This window comes from Musca domestica, unplaced genomic scaffold, assembly GCF_030504385.1.
Source record: "Musca domestica strain aabys unplaced genomic scaffold, Musca_domestica.polishedcontigs.V.1.1 17, whole genome shotgun sequence".
NCBI lineage: Eukaryota > Metazoa > Arthropoda > Insecta > Diptera > Muscidae > Musca > Musca domestica.
The window spans coordinates 11843001-11866614 of NW_026712230.1; the positions used below are offsets into that span (position 1 = coordinate 11843001).

At 35.7% G+C, this 23614-nt stretch overlaps 1 protein-coding gene across 1 annotated transcript in view; it reads right to left on the reverse strand.

Annotated features, from left to right (window-relative positions):
- LOC131801653 (uncharacterized) overlaps positions 1–23614 on the reverse strand; it is an 81884-nt gene that overhangs the window by 35280 nt on the left and 22990 nt on the right. The window lies entirely within an intron of this gene.

The following is a 23614-nucleotide window of genomic DNA, read 5'->3' on the forward strand; positions in this document are numbered from 1 at the left end:
ATCTAGCGATGTCTGTCTGTCCGTCTGTGGCAAACACGCTATCTTTCTAACGAATTGAGAAAGAAGGCTAACATTTTTCACACATGCATAAAATGGGCCATGTCGGTCCACGTTTTCGTATAGTCCTCATATAACGGTACCTCCAGATAATCGATATTTTCATGACTTTAGCGACATTTTTCACCGGAATTGTAATACATGTCGTATTTAATGTTCGTAATGGTACTACAGGCAATGGCAAAAAAAAAAAAAAACAGTAAAGAAAGTCTTAAAGTCGGGCAGGGCCGACTTTATGATACCCTACACCACTTTGCTAATTTAGTAGAGCTCCGCATAACAATTAAAAGTTTTTGTGGGAGAATTCAATCATACACGCTATGATTATAATTATAATTTAAAGTTCAAAGGACTAAATATGCCGAAGAATTGTTCTTTTAAATTCGGACTTGTATTGCTCATTTAGTGCACAATTAATTTGAAATCGGATAAAGATATATATGGGAGCTATATCCAAATCGGAACCGATTTCCATAAAATTTCGCAAATATATTTCTGAGCTGTATTTGATATGAAGGGCTCACAGCTATACCGAACTAAGTCATAAAAACATAATTCCAAGATATTTAGAGGTAAAGTAAATGTACTGCAATTAATTTCTGGAAGCAATATTTTAGTCTACCAAAAGAAAATGTAAAAGTCTATATTCAAAATTAACTAATGATATAAAGTTAAAAGAAAAATAATTTAAATATATTACTAAATAAATATTCAAAAACAAAAAACCTGTCTTTGGTTCGTTATTACTCTGAATAAAATTTGAAGGTTTTACAGCTAAAGCGAACCAAGTCAAAAAAATAAATAAATTGTTCATTTTATGACTAAATATAGTTGATGTTCCGCTTGTAATAGGCAACTGATGTTGATAGCTTTGGAAAAGGCAATGCTTTTTGAATGTCGAAAGTACAGAAATAGTGCTCATCAGATGGCACTGCTGAATTCAGTGAGTCTCGAGCTAGCTGTACTGCTTTTAAGTGAAGTTCCTTTTGCCAAATTAAATTTGTATTTTCGTCTTCATCGATTTTTATTTTCATGTTAAGTTCATCACATATTCGAAAGGTAATCTTATTCGGTCAGTGCCCCAGTGGTCCATTCCAACAAGTACCTGCCCCCACAAAGGGGGGAAAATTTTGAATAATTATAACTTTTATAAAATGTGATGAAATTTTCCGATTGTGTTCAAATTACACAGATCAGAATATTTTTATTAACCCACGCTCTGCTGTGAATATGGAATATATCGCTCCACTACCTCTGGTATCATCCCCACAAAGGGTCAACATTTTAAATATTCATGAAGCTCATAAGACGCGATATTATTCGATTTCATTCAGATTGGGTACATTTCAAAATTTCCTTCAACACAAGATCTGTTATAAAGATGGTAGAGATCGGACCATTTCTTCTGGTACCTTCCCACACAGGGTTCAAGATTTTGAAAAACAAAACTGAAAGAAAACGAAATAATCATCCAACTCCCTTTAGATTTCACACATACAAACATTTTCGCTAACACAATATTTGTTGTGAAGATGGAATATATCTGCGAACCCCTTCCGGTACATCACCCACAAGGGGTCACAATTTTCAATGCCTTTATCTGTCATAACTTGCGAAACAAGTCGATGATTCTTTACAACTTGCTATATCTAAATATTTCTCTCAACAAGAAACATGAGATGAATATGGAATAATGTACGATTTTCTTGTAATTGTGCCCATACTAATATTTAATGTGTATTAGGTAAAGTATATCAAATACGAAAATGTGGACCTGCACAGCCAAGTTTTGTCATAGTCCATTACAATATTCAAATAGGAAACTTGAAAAAATCCGGTAAATAATATCGCAAAAACATCATAATACCGAATACGAAATATGAAAAAAATTGGTGAATAATGTCATTAAAGTCATCAAAATACAGATCATTTCCAATACCAAAAGCCCTGTAGACCAAACACACATCTGAGTAAATTTTATCAACCTACTGCAAACGCCTCGGAAGCTAGAGTGATTTCCACAGATGGACAGACAGACGGATGGACATCACTAAATCGACATTGAATCATTGCTGATATCTATATATACGCTGATTCAAAGTGAAACACACTGACTTGGTTCATTTTTGCTTTGAATAAAAACGAAAATGACAGTCGTGGACTTAGGTTTTTTAACGTTATCTTTGGAACGAAACACTTTTTGACATTGTGCTTCACAGAGTAAACAGAGTTGCCATATGCGGGGACATTGGCACTAGTTTCGGCATTTTTTATTTTTCATGACTTGGTTCGGTATAGCAGTGAGCCCTCCATATATCTCCCTGAATATCGTTGTTACGGAGTGCATATTACGACTGTGGGTAACAAATATAACAAATCGGATGAACAGTATATATGGGAGCTATGGCTATATCTGAACCGATCTTCACCAAATTTGATATACTAGCTTCTAGACTCGTAAGTGCCAAATTTCATCCCATTTGGGCAAATATTATACGTTTGGTGCACAATCAAGGGTAAATCGTACGAAGTTATATATGGGAGCTATATCCAAATCTGAACCAATTTCGATAAAATTTAGCAAAGGTATTTCTGACCTGTATTCTTCTTCTATATCTATAAAAGAGGAAAATGTTTGTTTGTTTGTAATTTATGGACTCGAAAACCGCTGAACAGATTTTCCTGAAAATTTGCATGTATACTGCAACATCGCCTGAAAGTAACATAGGCTATATACATTTTTGAAATTCCACTTGGAAGTGGAGATATAGCATCAGAATCGGAGGTACCTCCCAAAAATTTAGATTTTGTATGCACATATCTATTGACCGATTACAGATACAGTCTCCAAATTTGGAATGCGTTACGGAATTTGGAACAAAAAGAAATTTGCAAAATTATATTGAAATCGGTTCAGATTTGGATATAGCTCCCATATATATTTTCGGCCGATTTCAAGCATTTGATGCACCAAACAAGCTATGTATCCCAAATTTCAATGAAATTTGAAACGTGTGATGGATTTTATCTAAAAAATTGATTTCCCAAATTATATTGAAATCGGTTCAGATTTGGATATAGCTTGCATATATATTTTCGACCGATTTCGTTCATTTGATACCTCAAACACGATATGAATGTTCGATTCCAATAAAATTTGGAATGTTTAACGGGATTTGATCCGAAAATATATTTATCAAATTATATTGAAATCGGTTCAGATTTGGATATAGCTCCCATATACATTTTCGGCCGATTTCATGTATTTGGTGCACCAAACACGATATGTATGTCCAATTTTAATGAAATTTAAAATAAGTAACGAAATCGGGAGCAAAAATGAATTTGTCAAATTATATTGAAATCGGTTCAGATTTGGATATAGTTCCCATATATATTTTCAACCGATTTCATGTATTTGATGCACCAAACACGATATGTATCTCTAATTTCAATTTTGATTAGAAAATAAATTAGTCAAATTATATTAAAATCGGTTTAGATTTGGATATAGCTCCCGTATATATTTTCCGCCGATTTCATATATTTGATGCACAATACACGATACGTATTTCCGATTCCAATGAAATTCGCCATGAGTGACTAAATCTGGTACAAAAATAAATTTGACAAATTATATTCAAATTCGCTCAGATTTGATTATAGCTCCAATATATATTCTCGGCCGATTTCACATATTTGATGCACCCAAAGCGAGAGAGACGAAATCTGGCACCAGAAAAAATGCCAAATTATATTGAAATCAGTTGAGGTTTGGGTATAGCTAACATATATATTTCGGCCGATTTCATACATGTTATGCACCAAACACGATATATATGACCGATTCCAATGAAATTCACAATGTGTGGCAAAATTTGCTTATAATAATAAATGTATAAATAATTGGAAATTAGTTAAGATTTGGATATAGCTCCCATATATATATTCTCGGCTGATTTCACATATTTGACGCACCAATTTCAATGAAATATGAAAGTTGTGGCGGAATTTGGTGTAAAAATTAATTTTTTAAAATTATATTTAAATCGGATCAGATTGGGATATGATTTTAATAAGAACCATTGACCCACAACGCCTTAGGCTAACACTAAAAAACAACACAACAATTACTTTGAAATACGCTTATTACGGGGAAGTATGTTGCTACCTCGAATTCACTAATTGCAATAGAAATGGCAATCAACTACAAAAAATTGCAGTTTCCTGCACGCTTGGTATTTGCTATGAAATTAATTAATCCAAAGGACAAACCCTTCGTGTATGCATGTCCTGTTACAGCTTTTCTAATGGTTTTGTTTATTAACGCATTAAAGTGGTGCAATATATTTTTTTTAATTTTTAAATTTGTTTTTTTTTATTATTTTATTTTTGTAAATAAAATTTTGAATGCATATAAAATCAAAAGGGGTAGCGAAGCGCACCGGGTTCATCTAGTTTGAAATATTTCTCCAAATATTGTTGTTACAGAGTGCATATTACGGCTGCGGAGGACAAAAAAAAAAATAACAAATCGGATGAACAATATATATGGGAGCTGTAGCTATATCTGAACCGATTTCGATCAAATTTGGCATACTTATTTTCAGGTCCAATCTGATCGTACGTGCAAAATTCCATACTATTCGGACTGATATTACACGTTTGTGGCACAAAAAAGGCAAATCGGACGAAGATATATATGGGAGCTATATCTAAATTTTGACCGATTATCTCCAATTTCAATAGGGTTCGTCCTTGAACCAAACAAATGATTTTTGCAAAATTTCATCTGGATAGGGCAATAAATGCGAACTGCACTTTGTTTACAAAAATACATGGACAGACGGACATGCATAAATCGACTCGGAATGTGTTTCTATGCAGATCATCAAAAGGAATTATGGGTCTATCTCGTTTCCTTTTGCCTGTTACAAGCAAATGCACAAAGACATAATACCCTGACCACACACAATCGTGTGTAGGTTCAGGATTTCGTATATCCCCCTTATAACGGTACATGCCGATATTCGGTATTTCGATGAGTTCAGGAACATTATTCACCGGAATCGTTTCAAATTTCGTGTTTGAAGTTCGTAGTGGGTATTACATCCTATTTACCGGAATTATTACAAATTTCATATTTAAAGTTCGAAATGGGTGTCACAGCCTAAGACAAAATTTGTTGTATGCAGGTCCACGTCCACCTTCCTCGGTATTTTGATGATTTCAGCAACATTATTCACCGGAATTGTTTCAAATTTCATATTGGAAGATCTTAATGGGTACTACAACCTATGGAAAACAATTTCCTATGCAGGTCCACGTCTTCGTATAGCCCCCATATAACGGTACCTCCCGATATTCGGTTTTTTCATGATTTTAGCGACTTTATTTCCCGGAATTATTTCAAATTTCGTAATTGAAGTTCGTAATGGGTACTACTGCCTATGACAAAAAAAATCGTATTCAGGTCCTCGCCTTCGTATAGTCCCCAAATTTTCATTTAAGTTGTAGTTTTCGGAATTTTTTGAAATTTTTAAGTTCCTTCCAAATGGTGGAGGGTACTTAAAGTTCGGCCCGGAACTTAGCTGCATTTTTAGTTTTCTTTGACTGGGAATCATTCTATTGCAAATTACATACGAAGCTAACACAAATACAAGCATTAGCATTTGCACGTAGCGTGGATTTTTGTCCATTTTCCCCCTTGTTTTCTTTTCAAGTTTAAGTCATACCCATTGACCTATTAAAATTTGATCATAACATTTCCACACAAAATTCGACAACTTTTAATTACAGTTATTCGATTTTGGAAACCGTTACATTTTGGTATTATTGACAATATATATTTTCGTTATGTTTTTGCTATTACTTTTCAAATAAATATTAAAAACATTAGAAACATACATATTCGCTTACAATTGCAGAGTTGTGGTTGTTGTTACTGCTTGCCACATTGGTATGGATTCAGAAGCGTACCCATAGAGAGATGATTATCTCTCCAACTTGTTAGAATGAACATCAACATAAAACCTAAAACTGAAATCCAAAAATTTAACAACAATTCCACCAACAATGGTAATAACCACAATAAGTGAATCGCTGTGGCAAATCAAATGACAATAACTCAAATGTCTAGTCCATCTATTTTTCGCGATAAACTTCGTTAAATTCGCGCTCTATTTGTTATCGGGGCATGCGAATTTTTGTTTCATTTTTCGGTCTGTTCTACATTTTTCTTTTGATTTGTTTGATGAATTTTGTTTGTGGTTTGGTCGTCGTGTGTGACTTTATATCTATAGGTGTATTTTCTATTGGGAGGTGTAAATGTAGAGAGTGACCAATGCTCATTGGGAGTTATTAAAACCCACTGATCATTGTAATTTCGTTGTCGTTATGTGTCGGTCACCAGCAAATGTTTTGACTTGGAATTTGGAACTTTATAAATTGGTTTCAATTGTTATGGGTGGTATTTTTATGCGTTTGAGTGGAATTAAATGACTCTAAATGATGATAATGTTTGGGGTAGGTCATGACAAATACAGCTAGTCAATTACGAATGTAAATAACCTCATTCGTATAATGGTGTGCCGCAAGGTGTTCTACATTTAATGAAGCCAATATTTTAATAAAATGCAAAAAATACATTTATTTCTATTGAACGGCTATATCAATACCAATTTGAAAGTTTTTCCTTTTTTTTTACTCATTACAAGTCGTGTTATTTTAATAAGAATATGTTGCATAGATCGGTAATAATTTTTTGGCCACTAAATATCGATTAAAGAAGTACTTATTTATCGTCGATGGTTACTGAAAGTCCTTATATAAGTACCTATTTATTAAATTTTAGTTACCAGAAAATAACAGCTTATTTCGATTTTTATACCCTACACCTCAAGGTGGTCAGGCCAAAGGAAACGAGATAGACCCATGGTTCCTTTTGATGATCTGCATAAAATCACATTCTGAGTCGATTTATGCATGTCCGTCCGTCCGCCCGTCTGTCCATGTATTTTTGTAAACAAAGTACAGGTCGCATTTATTGTTCGATCCAGATGAAAATTTGCACAGATCATTTGCTTCGCCCAAGGACGAACTCTATTGAAATTGGAGATAATCGGTCAAAACTTAGATATAGCTCCCAAATATATATCTTCGTCCGATTTGCCTTTTATTGTGCACCAAACGTGTAATATCAGCCCTAATAGTATGGAATTTTGCATATAGACCCAAATTAGGCATAAAAATAAGTACGCCAAATTTGATCGAAATCGGTTCAGATATAGCTATAGCTCTCATATATATTGTTCATCCGATTTGTTATTTTTGTCCTTCGCAACCGTAATATGTACTCTGCAACAACAATATTTGGGGAAATATATCAAATACAGCTCAGAAACATCTTTGCCAAATTTTATCGAGATCGGTTCAGATTTGGATATAGCTCCCATATATAACTTCGTCCGATTTAACTTTTATTGTGCACCAAACATCTAATATTTGTCTAAATGGGATAGAATTTGGCACTTACGACCGAATTGAGTCTAGAAGCTAGTGCGTCAAATTTGGTGAAGATCGGTTCAGATATAGCTATAGCTTCCATATATATTGTTCATCCGATTTGTTATATTTGTTACCCACAACCGTAATATGCACTCCGTAACAACGACATTTAAGGAAATATATCAAATACAGCTCAGAAATATCTTTGCCAAATTTTATCGAGATCGGTTCAGATTTGGATATAGCTCCCATATATATATTTATCCGATTTCAAATTAATTGTGCACCAAATGGTCAATACAAGTCCGAATTTAAAAGATACAAATGCTTCGGCATATTTATTCCTTTGAACTTTAAATTATAATTATAATCATAGCGTGTATGATTGCATTCTCCCATAAAAACTTTTAATTGTCATGTGGAGCTCTACTAAATTAGCAAAATGGTGTAGGGTATCATAAAGTCGGCCCGCCTGACTTTAAGACTTTCTTTACTGGTTAATAAGTATTTTAAGCTGTGTTATATTATGTCTAAGAATTTTGGCCCTCCATACAGGGTGAGATGAAAAACTGCAACCAACTTCAGACTGCTGTCATTTCTAAGCCACTCGTCCAACAGCTGTTAAAATTATTCTAGTTGCAGCTCATTATATTGTTTACAAGCCTACAAAAGCATTTTGGTGAGAATTTTCCAGAAAAAAAGTTATTCGTGATGGAATTCGAGCGTGATAGAGTTCTTTCTTTATATTTGGCTGGAAAACCACAAGTGGCACTCCAGCATTTAAATGTGAATCTTTTGTGTCTCGTACAATCGCTCGTTACCGTGATACTGGTAGCGTAGCCCGACGGCAAGGAAGTGGATGTGGAAGAAAACAGCAACATCAGCAGAAATGGTTCGAAAAGTAAAGAAGCGACTAGATCGAAAGCCGCGTCGCAGTTGCCGAAAAATGGCTCGTGAGCTGAATATATCGCAATATTCCATTCGGCAAATATTGAAAAATGATCTCAGGAAAGAGCAAGAAGAATTTGTACCGCAACAGAAAGAAAATAGCCTCAAAAGAACTAAAGAGTTGCTTCGCTTGGCCGAAAGTGGTGAACTGCCGAATTTGATTTTCTCCGATGAACAAACATTCGTTGTCCAGCAGTTTTTAAACAAACAAAATTAACGCATTTACTTGCAAAGAGGTCAGCTGAAAATGTGCACTTTCGGTTAGCCACCAGAACTCAACCGCCGGCTATGGTGATGATGTGGGCCACCATAACAGCCGATGGTCGCTCTCCGCACGTATTAATCGACCGTGGCATGAGAATAAATGCCGAATATTATTGTGAAAATATTCTAGAGGGTGTATTAAAGCCTTGAGCACGTAAACATTTTGGCCGCAAACCTTAGACATTCCAACAGGACTCAACACCATCGCATTCAGCACGCGCCACCCTAGAATGGTTACAAAATGAGGTTCCTCGCTTCATTTCCAGCGCACAATGGCCACCAAAATCTCCGGATACCAATGCATTGGATAATTGTGTCTGGAGTATTTTGGAAAGCAAAGTTGGTACTAAAAAAACCTCAAGCAAGCGCTTCGTTTGTTTACCGCAGAGCAACATTCGGGCAGCGTGTGGCGGTTTAATTGGCCGTTATTCGTGCCAAAGATGACCAATTCGAACAAATCTTAACTTATTCTAAAATTTGATGCTAATTCCGACATTGCTTGCTTTCATTCAATAAAATTAAAAAAAAAAAAAAAATTAAAAATTATGTCATTTGACTTTGTTGCAGTTTTTTATCTCACCTTGTATTATGTCTAAGAGTTTTGGCCCTTCATATATGGCTTCCGTAAATGCTTCGTTATTTAGGGGTTTGCAGTCAAATTTTCTGACTAAATAATTTTTCAATATTAATGAAAGTTGTAAGAAACCCCACAACAAGTACACGAAAAATACTAAATAGTACTATTTTTGGTACAACTTGGTATTGGGTGAAGAGATAGCGCTTTAAATCTGAAATTTGGTATTAGAGTCTCTGTTCATTTGTAGCCTGGATATAAGGAAGTGGTTTTGGAAATGTGTACTATAATTGTATGAAAAGTACTTAATGGTACCAAATTTGATATTGGGTGAAAAGATGGAGCTGAAAACCCGAAATTGTACTAAATTGACTAGAATGGTAGCAAATTTGGCATTGGGTGAAAAGATGGAGCTGGAATCCCGAAATCTTATATCGAGGTCTCTGTTGATAACTGGAATAGAGATACGGAAGCAGTCCTGGAAACGTGTACTATATTTGTACGAAAAGTACTAAATGGTACTTAATTTGGCATTGGGTGAAGATATGGGGGTGGAATCCCGAAAATGGATATTGAGGTCTCTGTTGATATCTGGAATTGTACAAAAACTACTAAATTGTAATAAATTTGGTGTTGGGTGAAGTAATAGAGCTAGAATCCTGAAATTTAATATTGTGGTTTTTAGAATTGAGATATGCAGGTGGTTTTGAAAATGTGTACTACAATTTTACAAAAAGTACTAAATTTTAATCAATTTGGTATCGGGTGAAGAGATGGAGTTGGAATCAAGAAATTTGATTTGATATGTTGGTATATAGAATTGAGATATGGAGGTGGTATTGCGTGAAGGGATAGAGCTGAAATCCTGAAATTTGATATTAGGTGTCTAAGGTTGAGATATGAAGATTGTTTTGAAAATTCGTACCCGAAAAGAACTTAATGCTACTAAATTTGGTAGCTGGTAAGGGATAGAGCTGGAATCCTGAAATTTGATATGGATGTCTCTGTTGGTGTTTATGGTTGAGAGATGGAACTGGTTTTGGATATGCGTACTATAATTGTACTTGATGGTACTACATTTGGTATTGGGCGTCACTGTTGGTATCTGAGGTTGAAATATGGGGATTTTTTGTTGAAAATACTGCGAGGTTTTGTAAATTCGTATTATGAACGTACACTGAATGGAATTCTGAAATTTTGTATCGACGTCACTCTGGGTGTCTTGAGTGGAGAGTAGGAGATGGTTTTGGTCATGCATAGTATATATAGGGGACCTCAGTTGGTATGTAGTTTAGAGAAGAGAAGGTGTATTTGTTTTTGGAAATATAACGATTTCAAATATTTTATCGTACATAAATGAACTAATCTCTGTTTAAATCCATATTTGTGTATTCCTCGTTGCAGAAAACGTGTATTTTTATACCCTACACCACACAGTGGTAAGGGTATTATGTCTTTGCGCATTTGTAAACAATATTTTTACGGCCTAACGACGAACCCTATTGAAATTGGTGGTAATCGGATCAGATTTAGATATAGCTCCCACATATCTTCAACCGATTTCGGCTTAATTGTGCACCAAATGGCCAATATAAGTCTAAATGACCTGAATTTCGGCACATCCAACCAAATTCAGTCTTTAAGCAAGTGGGTCAGAGTTGGAGAAAATTGATTTAGATATAGCTATAGCTCCTATATATATGTATTTTGGTGTTTAAATCCCTCACATTCGTAATATACAATCGACAACAATGATATTTCGTACCAAATATCTTATAGAGCTCGGAAATACCTTCGCCAAATTTAATAGAGATCATCCTAGATTTGGATATAGCTTCCAATGACTAATATCAGGTCAAATAGACTGAATTTTGGCGCTTCCGACGGAATTCAGTCTAGAAGCAAGTTCGTCAAATCGAGATCGATGTACATCTCATCCGATTTTACGTTTATCGCTTATAATCCTTATCGAAGTCATATTATGCTCTATACAGCATTGTTATTTAATTCATAGTTGGTATGATCTACTTCACATAAACTCGCAATATAAACTTTTTTGTTGCGTGAGCTCTACTAAATAAGTATAGTGGTGTAGGGTATCATATAATCAGCCTCGCCCGACTTTTGACGTTTTCTTACTGGTTTATAACGATTTGGAGCATATGGCTTATAAAGTTCAATTAACAAAAAAAAAAAAAAAAAAAAAAAAAATCCAGCTAACCCATCGTCAACAACGTTGCATCTCTACTAATTAGATCCTTGAAATGCAGGAAAATGATTCGGAATCATCTGATGAGGACCATTTTCATCTTGTATCACCATTGGTTAGTCTTTCCACCCTGAACGTGTGACTTTTTGTTTATGGTAAAGAGTGGTCAATAGACCTACTTTTTCCAAAACGAGGTTGGTTCGACAATTATGGTGCATTGGACTATCGAGACTGTTTAATTTTTTTATGGTCGTAGTTGACTGTTATTGTTCTATACAAGGCTTACTCTCAACATGCAATAAAACCATTGCTCTTTTGTCATTGCCAGTTTTCAGACCGTGTTACCTTTAGAATGTGTGATTATTATTGATATCGCGCCCTAGATGATGGTAATCCTGTGGTATGTTATCGAATTCACTATACACTTTCGTTTCTTTTGAAGAAACAATAATGAATATATATATGGATTTACAAAAAAAAAAAAAAAAAAAACAGGTCATATAATTTCCGGAATTCTAAATTTTTTACACTGTGCAACATACAAATTCTTTTTTTTCGAGTTTTGCTCTTCTAATCTAATACCAACAGCTCCACTTTTATTTCGACTTGGTAGTACCGTTAAATGGACCTATGTCGAAATATGTAGACAGTAGCAAGTGCCAGATACTTTGCCTGCGAAAACGCAATCTTAAAATTTAAGATACGAAGGTAACATGGTAATTCTAGTACATAAAATGCACAATTTGTTCTTTATTTCTAGGAAAAAATTTCTATTCAAGCTTTATCAATTCACTCAACTCAAATTTAGTATCAATTAGTACTTTTCGAACAATAGTACTCATTCCCAAATCCACCTCCTACAAATCAAAATTTTAGAATTCCAGCTCTATCTTAAAACCGCAATCCCAATTTTTTTACCATACTTTTCGTAAAAGTCATAATGTGCATGCCCAAAACCACCTTATTCTCTCCACCCCAGACACCAACAGTTATTTCGATACCAAATTTCAAAATTCCATCTCTATTCCAACACCTAACGGCACATTTTGTGACATTTTGCACTTTTCGTATGTTCATAGTACGAATTTCCAAAACCCCCTCCTTCTATCAACTAGAGACATCAACCGTGGTAAAAATATCAATTTTATGCTCAGTTCTGTTCTTTTTTAAAACAATCTCCATATCTTAATCTTAAATATCAACAGTGACCTTAACATAACATTGTAGGATTTCAGCTCTGCCAAATTTCAGCTGTGCCAAATTTAGCCATTGCCAAATTTAGTACCATTTAGTACAATAAGTTTCTTCTCGAAACTGCGGGCTCCAACAGTGACGTCTATATCCAAATTCGTGATTTCAGCTATATACTTTCTTCATATACCCAGTTTAGTACATTTCCAATACCACCTCCATATCTCAACCCCATACACCAACAGTAATATAAATATCACTTCCTTCGCCCACTAACAAGTTAAGTACTTTTGGTATAATTATAGTACACAGTTCCAAAACCACCTCCATATCTGAATTCCAGATACCAATAGAGACCTTAATAACGAATTTGAAGATTCCAACTCTATCCCTTCATCCAATACCAAATATATTGCCATTCAGTACTTTTCATACAAATATAGGACCTATTTCCATACCACCGCCAAACCTCAAACACAGACACCATCTGTAATGTAAATGTCAAATTTTAAAATTTTTTCTCTATCCCTTCATCCAATGCCAAATTTAGTACTATTTAGTACTTTTCGTTTTGTAGTACATACTTCCAAAACGACCTTTTTATCACAAACCTACCCCAGATACAACATTGAGAAATTCCAGCTTCATTCGTTCCCTCTAAACCAAAACTGTTCCAAATTTAGTATCGGACACAAGTCCACAACCACCTTCATTTACCAAATCCACTTTCAAACCTTGATTCTTATACCAACTTTCAATATTTTAGCTCTATCCGTTCCAAATGGTACCTGAATAAGCTTAATACGTTCTACCTTAACTTTCCGAGCCCAGTCAATTTGCAACCAACTTCAGACTGCTGTCATTTCTAAGCCATTCGTCCGACAGCTGTTAAAATTATTCCAGTGACAGCTCAATATATTGTTTACAAGCGTACAAAAGGATTTCGGTGAGAATTTTACAGAAAAAAGTTATTCGTGATGAAATACAGTCGTAATAGTGTGATTTCTTTATATTTGGCCTGAAAACCACAAGTGTCTATCGTTAGAGCTCTCCAGTATTTAAATGTGAATAAATCTTTTGTGTTTCGTACCATCGCTCATATCCGTGAAATTGGTAGCTTAGCCCGACGTCAAGGAAGTGGACAGAAGAAAACAGCAACATCAGCAGAAATGGTTCGAAAAATAAAGAAGCGACTTGATCGATACCCTCGTAGCATTGGCCGAAAAATGGGACGTGTGCTGAACATATCGCAATATTCCATTCTGCAAATATTGAGTAATGAGCTCGAGGTAAAGCCTCGGGGTAGGGTCTATACGACGACGTGGACCTGAATAGGCAACTTTTGTCATAAACCATTGTAATACTCAAATGCGAAACTTGAATAAAAAAATTAGGTGAGTAATGTCGCTAAAATCACCAAAATACCGAATATCGGTAGGTACCATAAAAAGTGGGCCGCCATAACAGCCGATAGTCGTTCTCCACTCGTATTAATTTACCGTGGCATCAGAATAAATGCCGAATATTATCGCGAAAATATTCTGGTGGGTGTATTAAAGCCTTTGGCACGCAAACATTTTGGCCGCAGACCTTGGACATTCCTACAGGACTCAGCACCATCGCACTTAGCACGCGCCACCCAAGAATGGTTACAAAATGAGGTTCTTCGCTTCATTTTCAGCGCACAATGGCCACCATGACTTCCGGTTACCAATCCGTTGGACTATTGTGTCTGGGTATTTTGGAAAGCAAGGTTGGCACTATAAAAAATACCATGGGTCGATCACCTTAAGCAAGCACTTCGCCGGGAATGGGCCAAAATACCGGAGAGCAACATTCGGGCAGCGAATTGACCATTTAAAGGCCATATTTCGTGCCAAAAGTTACCAATTCGAACAAATCTAAACTTATTCTAAAATTTGATGCTATTTCCGAAATGTTTTGCTTTCATTCAATTCAATTTAATAAATAATGTAAAAATTATGGCGTTTGACTATGTTGCAGTTTTTTTTATCTCACCCTTTATATGTTTCTTATTTGGTGTTTATGTCCCTCACATTCGTAATATGCATTCGACAACAATGATATTTTGTACCAGTTATCAGATACGGCCCAGAAATACCTCTGCCATAAAGATCGGTTCAGATTTGGATATTGGTCCCATATATATCTTCAACCGATTTCGTGTTAATTCTGCACCAAATGGCCAATATCTGTCCCAAAGTCCTGAATTTTGTTACATTCGACCAAATTAAGTCTAGAAGAAATCTGCATTCGACAACAATGCAAATATCAGATATCTTAAAAAGCTCGGAAATACCTTTGCCAAATTTTATCAAGAATGGATGTGATTTGGATACAGTTTCCACATATATCCTTAATCCGATTTCAGGTTTATTGTGCAAATAATGGCTAATATCAGCCCAAATGGAGTAAATTTCGGGACGTACGTTTCCATCTGGTGGAACTCGGCCCCGATATATATTTTTATACCCTACACCACATAGTGGTAAGGGTATTATGTCTTTGTGCATTTGTTTGTAACATGAAGAAGGAAACGAGATAGACCCATAGTTACTTTTGAGAACCTTCATAGAATCACTTTCTGAGTCGATTTATGCATGTCAGTCCGTCTGTCCGTCCGTCCGTCCGTCCGTCCGTCCGTCCGTCCGTCCGTCCGTCCGTCCGTCCGTCCGTCCGTCTGTCCATGTATTCTTGTGAACAAAATACAGGTCGCATTTATTATCCGATTGAGATGAAATTTTTCAAACAATATTTTTTTGGCCCAAGGACGAACCCTATTGAAATTGGTGAGAATCGGATCAAATTTAGATATAGCTCCCATATATATCTTCATCCGATTTCGGGTTAAATGTGCACCAAATATCCACTATCAGTCCAAATTACCTGAATTTTGGCACACCCAACCGAGTTCGGCCTAGAAGCAAGTATATCAAATTTGGAGAAAATCGGTTCAGATATAGCTATAGCCCCCATATATATCTTTCATCCGATTTGATTTTTAAGTCCCTCACATTCCTACTATGCACTCCACAACCGTGATATTTGGTACCAGGTATTAGATGGAGCACAGAAATAGCTGTTTTAAATTTTATCGAAATCGGTTCAGATTTGGCTATAGCTCCCATATATATCTTCATCCGATTTCGGGTTAATTGACCACCAAATGGCCAATATCAGCCCAAATGGCCCGAATTTTGGCAAATGTGACCGAGATTAGCCTTAAAGCAAATACAACAAATGTGAAGAAAATCGGTTCAGATTTGGATATAGCTCCCATATATATCTTCATCCGATTTCGGGATAAATGTGCACCAAATGTCCACTATCAGTCCAAATTACCTGAATTTTGGCACACCCAACCGAGTTCGGCCTAGAAGCAAGTATATCAAATTTAGTGAAAATCGGTTCAGATATAGCTATAGCTCCCATATATATCTTTCATCCGATTTGGTGTTTAAGCCTCTCACATTCGTAATATGCACTCCACAAGAATGATATTTGGTACCAGATATAAGATACAGCCCAGAAATAGCTGTTTGTAATTTTATCGAAATCGGTTCAGATTTGGATATAGCTCCCATATATACCTTCATCCGATTTCGGGTTAATTGTGCACCAAATGGCCAATATAAGTCCAAATGGACTGAATTTTAGTACATCGGACCAAATTCAGCCTAGAAGCAAGTATATCAAATTTAGTGAAAATCGGTTCAGATATAGATATAGCAACCATATAAATGTTTCATCCGATTTAGAGTTTTAGTCCCATACATTCGTAATATTCACTCTACAACCGTGATATTTGGTACCTGGTATTAGATGGAGCACAGGAATAGCTGTTTTAAATTTTATCGAAATCGGTTCAGATTTCGATATAGCTCTCATATATATCTTCATCCGATTTCGGGTTAAATGTGCACTAAATGGTCAATATCAGCCCAAATCACCAGTCTAGAAGCTAATACGTAAAATTTGGAGAAACCCGGTTCAGAGATAGCTATAGTTCGTAAAATGCACGATAGAATTAGATAGATTTTGATTTTGTACCAAATATCTCATAGAGCTCTGAAATGCCCTGTATAAACCTTTTTACGAGAGCTCTACTAAATATGCATAGTGGTGTAGGGTATCATATAGTCGGCCCCGCCCGACTTTTGAACTTTCCTTACTGGTTTAACATTATTCTTCTCCAAGAGATATCATGCACTCTATAGTAAACTATAACTGCTCTAAATCCAAATGTTGATAGGTGCTATGATCTACTTCAAATAAATTATTTAGTTACGGGAGCTGTACTAAATGTGCATAGTGGCGTAGGGTATCATATAGTCGGCTTCGCACGACCTTTGACTTTTTCTCACTGGTTTTAGTTATCGACGAAATTCAATAAAATTCAAATGCTTATAATTTCGGTAGTTAACGAAATTTGTAGTCGCTAAGACCTACCGATAGATTCCAATGTTGTCAATCTAAACTTCCTTTTTATGTCAAAACTGGGGTTTAAATTTACCGATTTTTAGGTAACTTAAAAAATGAGTAAGAGAATCCCACTACTGATGGATTTTTCCTGTAATCTATATATATAAAAATCAATTGTTGTTTGTTGGTAACGGAATCAGTTGAAAACGGCTGGACCGATTTGCATGATTTTTTGTACAAACGTTCGTCATACCCCGAGTTAGGTTTTTAAAGAAAAAAATATTGACCACGCCTACTCTTACGCCCACTATTTCGATTTATCTAAAATCCTTATATTTGCTAAAATAATGAAGATATCGGTTTGAGAATTATAAATGAGATACTGTTGGCTTTCCATCCAACCGTAAGTATTTATTTAGGGGCTGAGGAACGCGCCTACTTTTAAATCTGTCTCTCTATATGTAAAAGAAGGTTGTGTTAGTTACTACGCTTATAACATAAAGACCGCCGGTCTGATTTTAACGATTCAGATAAATTCGGAATTGCCTCTTGGCAAAAAAGCATAAAAACCAAAAAAATCGCATAAAAATGTGAAATTTTGAACATTTTCATTATACCCTACACCACATAGTGGTAAGGGTATTATGTCTTTGTGCATTTGTTTGTAACATGAAGAAGGAAACGAGATAGACCCATAGTTACTTTTGAGAACCTTCATAGAATCACTTTCTGAGTCGATTTATGCATGTCAGTCCGTCTGTCCGTCCGTCCGTCCGTCCGTCCGTCCGTCCGTCCGTCCGTCCGTCCGTCCGTCCGTCCGTCCGTCTGTCCATGTATTCTTGTGAACAAAATACAGGTCGCATTTATTATCCGATTGAGATGAAATTTTTCAAACAATATTTTTTTGGCCCAAGGACGAACCCTATTGAAATTGGTGAGAATCGGATCAAATTTAGATATAGCTCCCATATATCTTCATCCGATTTCGGGTTAAATGTGCACCAAATATCCACTATCAGTCCAAATTACCTGAATTTTGGCACACCCAACCGAGTTCGGCCTAGAAGCAAGTATATCAAATTTGGAGAAAATCGGTTCAGATATAGCTATAGCCCCCATATATATCTTTCATCCGATTTGATTTTTAAGTCCCTCACATTCCTACTATGCACTCCACAACCGTGATATTTGGTACCAGGTATTAGATGGAGCACAGAAATAGCTGTTTTAAATTTTATCGAAATCGGTTCAGATTTGGCTATAGCTCCCATATATATCTTCATCCGATTTCGGGTTAATTGACCACCAAATGGCCAATATCAGCCCAAATGGCCCGAATTTTGGCAAATGTGACCGAGATTAGCCTTAAAGCAAATACAACAAATGTGAAGAAAATCGGTTCAGATTTGGATATAGCTCCCATATATATCTTCATCCGATTTCGGGATAAATGTGCACCAAATGTCCACTATCAGTCCAAATTACCTGAATTTTGGCACACCCAACCGAGTTCGGCCTAGAAGCAAGTATATCAAATTTAGTGAAAATCGGTTCAGATATAGCTATAGCTCCCATATATATCTTTCATCCGATTTGGTGTTTAAGCCTCTCACATTCGTAATATGCACTCCACAAGAATGATATTTGGTACCAGATATAAGATACAGCCCAGAAATAGCTGTTTGTAATTTTATCGAAATCGGTTCAGATTTGGATATAGCTCCCATATATACCTTCATCCGATTTCGGGTTAATTGTGCACCAAATGGCCAATATAAGTCCAAATGGACTGAATTTTAGTACATCGGACCAAATTCAGCCTAGAAGCAAGTATATCAAATTTAGTGAAAATCGGTTCAGATATAGATATAGCAACCATATAAATGTTTCATCCGATTTAGAGTTTTAGTCCCATACATTCGTAATATTCACTCTACAACCGTGATATTTGGTACCTGGTATTAGATGGAGCACAGGAATAGCTGTTTTAAATTTTATCGAAATCGGTTCAGATTTCGATATAGCTCTCATATATATCTTCATCCGATTTCGGGTTAAATGTGCACTAAATGGTCAATATCAGCCCAAATCACCAGTCTAGAAGCTAATACGTAAAATTTGGAGAAACCCGGTTCAGAGATAGCTATAGTTCGTAAAATGCACGATAGAATTAGATAGATTTTGATTTTGTACCAAATATCTCATAGAGCTCTGAAATGCCCTGTATAAACCTTTTTACGAGAGCTCTACTAAATATGCATAGTGGTGTAGGGTATCATATAGTCGGCCCCGCCCGACTTTTGAACTTTCCTTACTGGTTTTGACTTTTAAAATGTACAATAGTAATGTTTTATTTTGCATGATTTTTTTTTTTTTTTCATTTTGACTTACTATTTTCGAATGTACATTTGTACTGTTTTTTTATACCCTACACCACATAGTGGTAAGGGTATTATGTCTTTGTGCATTTGTTTGTAACATGGAGAAGGAAACGAGATAGACCCATAGTTACTTTTGAGAACCTTCATAGAATCACTTTCTGAGTCGATTTATGCATGTCAGTCCGTCTGTCCGTCCGTCCGTCCGTCCGTCCGTCCGTCCGTCCGTCCGTCCGTCCGTCCGTCCGTCCGTCCGTCTGTCCATGTATTCTTGTGAACAAAATGCAGGTCGCATTTATTATCCGATTGAGATGAAATTTTCCAAACAATATTTTTTTGGCCCAAGGACGAACCCTATTGAAATTGGTGAGAATCGGATCAAATTTAGATATAGCTCCCATATATATCTTCATCCGATTTCGGGTTAAATGTGCACCAAATGTCCACTATCAGTCCAAATCAGCTGAATTTTGGCACACCCAACCGAGTTCGGCCTAGAAGCAAGTATATCAAATTTGGAGAAAATCGGTTCAGATGTAGCTATAGCTCCCATATATATCTTTCATTCGATTTCGAGCTAAATGTGCACCAAATGTCCACTATTAGTCCAAATCAGCTGAATTTTGGCACACCCAACCGAGTTCGGCCTAGAAGCAAGTATATCAAATTTGGAGGAAATCGGTTCAGATATAGCTATAGCTCCCATATATATCTTTCATCCGATTTGATCTTTAAGCCCCTCACATTCTTACTATGCACTCCACAACCGTGATATTTGGTACCAGGTATTAGATGGAGCACAGAAATAGCTGTTTTAAATTTTATCGAAATCGGTTCAGATTTGGATATAGCTCCCATATATATCTTCATCCGATTTCGGGTTAAATGTGCACCAAATGTCCACTATCAGTCCAAATCACCTGAATTTTGGCACACCCAACCGAGTTCGGCCTAGAAGCAAGTATATCAAATTTGGAGAAAATCGGTTCAGATATAGCTATAGCTCCCATATATATCTTTCATCCGATTTGATCTTTAAGCCCCTCACATTCTTACTATGCACTCCACAACCGTGATATTTGGTACCAGGTATTAGATGGAGCACATAAATAGCTGTTTTAAATTTTATCGAAATCGGTTCAGATTTGGATATAGCTCCCATATATATCTTCATCCGATTTCGGGTTAAATGTGCACCAAATGTCCACTATCAGTCCAAATCACCTGAATTTTGGCACACCCAACCGAGTTCGGCCTAGAAGCAAGTATATCAAATTTGGAGAAAATCGGTTCAGATATAGCTATAGCTCCCATATATATCTTTCATCCGATTTGATCTTTAAGTCCCTCACATTCCTACTATGCACTCCACAACCGTGATATTTGGTACCAGGTATTAGATGAAACACAGAAAAAGCTGTTTTAAATTTTATCGAAATCGGTTCAGATTTGGATATAGCTCCCATATATATCTTCATCCGATTTCGGGTTAATTGACCACCAAATGGCCAATATCAGCCCAAATGGCCCGAATTTTGGCACATGTGACCGGGATTAGCCGTAAAGAAAATACAACAAATTTGGAGAAAATCGGTTCAGAAACAGCTATAGCTCCCATATATATGTTTTATCCGATTTGGTGTTTAAGCCTCTCACATTCGTAATATGCACTCCACAAGAATGATATTTGGTACCAGATATAAGATACAGCCCAGAAATAGCTGTTTGTAATTTTATCGAAATCGGTTCAGATTTGGATATAGCTCCCATATATATCTTCATCTGATTTCGGGTTAATTGTGCACCAAATGGCCGATATAAATCCAAATGGACTGAATTTTAGTACATCGGACCAAATTCAGCCTAGAAGCAAGTATATCAAATTTAGTGAAAATCGGTTCAGATATAGATATAGCAACCATATATATGTTTCATCCGATTTAGTGTTTTAGTCCCATACATTCGTGATATTCACTCCACTACCGTGATATTTGGTACCAGGTATTAGATGGAGCACAGGAATAGCTGTTTTAAATTTTATCGAAATCGGTTTAGATTTGGATATAGCTCCCATATATATCTTCATCCGATTTCGGGTTAAATGTGCACTAAATGGTCAATATCAGCCCAAATCACCTGAATTTTCGTACATAAGACCGAATTCAGTCTAGAAGCTAATACGTACAATTTGGAGAAACCCGGTTCAGAGATAGCTATAGTTCGTAAAATGCACGATAAAATTAGATAGATTTTGATTTTGTACCAAATATCATAGAGTTCTGAAATGCCCTGTATAAACCTTTTTACGAGAGCTCTACTAAATATGCATAGTGGTGTAGGGTATCATATAGTCGGCCCCGCCCGACTTTTGAGCTTTCCTTACTGGTTTTTTTTTTTTTTTGGAATTCTAAGCGACAACGGATAAAACTGTTATTTATAGATTATATGTATTTATTGGGTAATACGAATAATATCATTTCAGAAGAGAATAAGATATGAAAATTCTAAAATCGGGAAAAATCGAAAAATTTCCAATGGAATCGAATTTCAAAATAATAGTACATTCTACAGACAAACAACATAAACACCTTAAAAATTGGCCGTAAAAAAATCAGCGAACCAGTTGAAGATTATTTTTATGTTTTCAATTCTTATTTTTTTCTATATTGAAGTGTACATTTCTTATTGTTTTCAATTCTGAATGAATAATATTAAAAATGAAATGAGTGCGTAATACGATGTTAAATGGCGATCTTTCATGTATAAAATTGGCATCTAGCTTTCAACTACAGGGCCTCCAGCTGGAAGATCCGAACACATTTATACAAACAAAAATGACCGAAAAAGCATTTTGGGGTTCATTTGGACCTGCTTCTTTCATATGACAATAAATTGTCAAATGAGAACACAAAATGCAAAATACATTGGGACTGCAATCAGTCAAATATCGGCTATGAAGGACGCAAAAAATAAATTCTTTCTAAACATTCAATATACCTTTAATCGCTTTGGCAGGTCATGATATGGGTCATAACCCCCGATAACGGAACAACCGGATTTCATGTATATTCAACATTTTAACCATATTGTTCGTACTAATTTTAGTTTATGTTGATAATTTAAGAAGAAACCATCCTTGCAAAAAATGATCACATTCTGGTATCACCATCATATGATTTAAGGTATTTTCGGGGTCTTGGCCACTTTTTTAATTTTTTGGCCCTTTGGTCATCTTTGTTTCTAAGGGGGAAGAAAACCTCTTCTTATACAATTTTTATTTTTCGGAAAAGGGCGCATCTTAGTCTTGAGGTTACCTGGGGTAAAAAACCCTGTGGTAGAAAATCATCTTATAGATAATTATCCACATAGGCATTTATTTAAGGATAGTCCCCACATTAGTATACCCCCAAGTCCACCTTCCTAACCAATGTGTGGTCAGAAAAGATAATTTGGTATTCTATTGAATTTGTAACCCCTAAGAGAATATTGGCTGGGAACGTAGATTTGGGATGTACATGAAAATTTGTGGCAGAAACATGAAAAAATACGAAATTAGAAAGTAACTTCATTGGATCTCCACCGCACAATTTAAGTGACAAACAATTAATGCCCATCTTGCAGTAATCGGAGCACAAGAGTAATTTTTTGGCTATTCTGACAACATTCTGCCTTCAAGTATGAATTGGACAAAACTAGATACTTCGCAGTACGGGATTTTAAACGTTGGAAATACAAATTTCAAATTATAGCTCTCTTAAATGCTTTTTACAATACCAAAAATTGAGCTGAATTTTCACATGGGGCTATTATAGATGTTATTTATCATATAGGTATTTAACACTCAAATTAAATCATATAGCTTAAAAATAAGATCAGGCTATTCAAAATATAATCAAAATTGTGCCGCATACATAAGTAAGATCTGTGATATATTACGCTTTATAAACTAAAAGTACGGGCCGGCAACGCGGACCGGGCCAGCTAGTATTTGATAAAAAATAAATTGTGTTGGAGTGTTGTTTTTACATGTTTATATTTTTCGAA